Below are 3,836 nucleotides of genomic sequence, written 5' to 3' on the forward strand. Positions count from 1 at the left end.
TAGCTTATCGAACAAAATCTACGACCACTGAAGAGTACTCTTAAGACATTTGAGTCGATGCCAGTTTTGCTCCAAATCAATGGTACTGCATTTTATTAATTCTACAGTCACTTTAATCACATATAAGTAGTCTACTGTAAGGTATTTGATCATTGTTGAAAAAAAAAAAAAAAAAGAATAATAGTAGGCTATGCAAAGAAAACACTAAACACGGCATTTTACATCAGCAAGACACTGATTAACTCCTGTCGTTACTTGGTGCTCACATTATCGGACAAAATGGAGGGTTTTACTTTGTTACATTTGCGAATATCTATACTTCTACTCACTACATGTCTAAAACCCGTTCATTACATTTTATGATCCAGTTTTTTCACCCTGCCAAACGTCTTCGACGTCACACGTTGTCTCGCCAGGAAGTTTGGTTGCTATAGTCCTGTATATTGGAGCACGCGATCCTTCTTTGGCTTACAGGCCACCTCGGGGCTCCAGCAGCCGGGCGAGCGACCGTGCGACCTCGGTACTACAGCCTCCGGTAAAAATGAACACTTTTTTTGCTTATTGCATGGTTTTAAAGGAATATATAAAACGTCTGAACATACATCCCTGAAATTTAAAACCAACCACATCTGATTCTAACAAAAATATATCCGTTTTTAGGCGGTTAGGATAGGAAATTCTTTAAAAGCCAGCGGTTTTTAAAAGAAGTTGTTTGTTTTTTTACCCCTCCCCCTCACAATTACCTGTTGAAATGCAAATGACTGACCAAAATATACATGGACGTAGAGATATCCGTGACATTTAGAGGAAGGAACTCACCCGCTCTGTAATTGGTCGAACTTTTATTTAGTTTCCGCATGCTCGTGGCTTGTGCACGATGTTTGAGCTAATACATCAAGGTTAGCCGGATACTGCACGTTCAAAAAGGTGCACTTTCACCGTAGTTTAAAGTGGAACAAATGTCAATCACCGTATTCACACCAAACTGATACAGGTTGGCAGGTCTGTTAATGTGTGGAGTAACAAATTACAAAGTGAGAGAAGTATAACAGGAGCAGGAAATCGAGTTATCGGATTGGACATAGGTAAACAATGTGGTCCGTGTGTTGGCGTTCATGCATAGTCTGGTAAGACAGGAAACACTACAGGGAAAAGGCCTGAATCTAAGAATTACACTACAGTAGTTCCAAAGGAGTTTCCTTACAAAGACTTCAAACTATTGCAATGAGACAGTTTGTCTCAAGACATTTATTTTTTAATAAAAAAATCAGCGCTTAATAAAGAATGACACACCATTTTAATGTTGGCCCTCCTCTGTTGGCTCCTGCTCCAGCGCAGGATCACAGAGTCTCGTATGGTGTTGGGAATGACAGATAAAACAGACTAATATAAGTTAAACATTGTAGCAACCAGATCTGGTCTTTAATAAGTGCTAGTGATAGATGTATCAGACTCTGATCTAGTCGCACAAGGTTTATTCACAATAATATTTGGGGTGTTATTGTTGGTGTCTGTGTGTACCTATTTATAATGGTAATGTCAGACAGTACTGATTGAATTGTAGTGTGTTTTGAGCAACTAAGTGGTGATTGATGTTGCTCTAGGGTAACTCAGCCTATAATCACCTGTGACAGGTGGTACGGTTCCAAAGGACACAAGGCTACACTCTTCTTCTATAGTTCTTCCTCAGGTTAGCCCAGTCCTCCTATACTCTGATTCTGGGCCGTCATATCCTTCCCTACGGAGAGGACGGACCAGGGCTGGGGGGACAGGTGGTGGTGGTGGTTGGGAACTCTGGTTGGGGTCGGGAGCCTCTCCAAACTAAAGGAAACAACGGCAATGAAGTACAATGGGAGATGGAACTGGAGCGGGTGTAGAAAGTCCTACCAAAAAAGATGAAATGGCAGAAGAAAAAGCTCACCTTTCCTTAGTGGTTCCTTGTCTGGGGGTGTTTACAACAACAAGCCTTTGCGGTGACTGGGTCTAGCCCTTTAGACACCTCAGATGGTATTTGCCTGCTGAACTAATACGTGTGGCTATACTCTGTTATAATCATAAAACAAACACTAATGAATACCAACTATCATTTCATTCTACAATATCCCAACAAACTCTCGTTAAAGAATTCTGCTTTCTGCTCTGGGCGTCCTCCCCTTCCCCTACGGCGAGGAAGGCCGGCTGGGGGACGGTTGTGACGTGGCTATGGACGAAGAGCTGCCTCGTTCTTCTCTCTCTCTTCTCTCTCTCTCTCTTCTATCTCTCTCTCTTCTCTCTCTCTCTCTCTCTCTCTTCTCTCTCTCGCAGGCTCAGGTCAGTCCAGTCTGGCGCACTTTCTCTTGTTTGCCTCAGACAAGAGACTGTCCTGAATTAAGTTTAAAGACAAAACAGCTTCCAATAATGGTCAGACGATTTAGTGGTTTATAGAGGGCATCGGGCATGGATGCCACGCCATTTGGTGGCTGGGCTCTGGGCGGGGAAGCCCCTGAATTGATAGACACTTAAAACTGAACGTCAAGGGCCCAGTAAGCACTGGGAGGCTTCTTAGTGCAAGCATGTTTTGATGTTCTTGTAGAATTTTGCCGACAAAAAACCGATCTACTCAGAGAATTGCGAGAAGAGAAATTTGGGTGTGAAGAAGTATCTCTGAAAAGTATTTTAGAAGTGGTCAAGTGGGAGGGGAGGAAAACGTTGTTTGTTCAAATTTTTAGAGGTCACGGGCGGTATTAAACAGGATATAAATGATACGGGGCTAGTTCAATAGATAGGCGCAGTGACAATTTTTGGAGGCGGCTGTTGTTAAAATCCCAAAGAGAAGAAGAAGAAGAAGAAGTTTGATTCCTTCCTCCCGATTCCAAAATGAAATAGTTGGGTTTTTGTCTGGGCGCCGTTAATGTTACGTTGAGCTTATTGGTTAGTGTATTTGTTACTTTCTTATTTGAATGGGCCTGTCAGCAGGTATTTCATGGGTATAGGTTTGCATGGTTGTGCCGTGATGTGGGGGGGTGAGCTCAGAGGCCGCACCAGTTAATCAGGCAGAGTGCATGCGGTTGCCTGAGTAGGCCTTTCTTTAGGGAGGGGTGGTCAATCTAAGTGTTAGCGCAATATGTAGGTAGTTGGCCGATAAATGACATTTTATTTAATATTGGGGTGCCTATTGTTGTGGTGTGTGTCCTGTGTGTGTGTGTGGGGGTGTGTATATCTATGTATCAAATAACTGTCAGAAAAAAACTAGTGTTGTGTTGCTTGCTCAGGTTAACTCAGCTATAATTACATCTGTGCAGGTGCGGTACGGTCCAAAGAGAATTGCACACTGTTTGAAGAAAAAAAGTATAGTATGTCGACAAAACTATGTCTTGAATAAAGCCCTAGTCAAGGGCTTTTTAGGCTTTATCGCATACTATAGATACTATGTTTTTTTATGACTTTAACTATAATAGTGACTTTATATGACTTATTCCACAAATTTTTGAAATTCAGGAACACATTGTAAGCTATGCACGGTGTTCTACCATGTTTAGTTTAGGTTGCTGGTGGTCGCTTGTGTGTGTGATCCTCTCAGGTGTGTGCTGGTGATGTCATCTGCCGCTGATCAGCTGTAGCCAGCATCAGTAGGTGTGAAATGGCTTGTTGGCTAAGCCAGAGGGGTGTAGTTCAGAGGAAGCAGAGAGTGATAAAGAAGTGGTGTAGCTTCACGAGGAAGCCAGAGAGTGATAAAGAGTGTGTATATATATTATAGATATATATTATTATCTTCATAAACAGTTTGAATTAAATTAATCTAAAGAGTGTACAATTAAATAAAAGCAATGACATAAACAAATAAAAAAAAGTTTAAT

Source organism: Sander lucioperca, chromosome 3, assembly GCF_008315115.2.
Source record: "Sander lucioperca isolate FBNREF2018 chromosome 3, SLUC_FBN_1.2, whole genome shotgun sequence".
NCBI lineage: Eukaryota > Metazoa > Chordata > Actinopteri > Perciformes > Percidae > Sander > Sander lucioperca.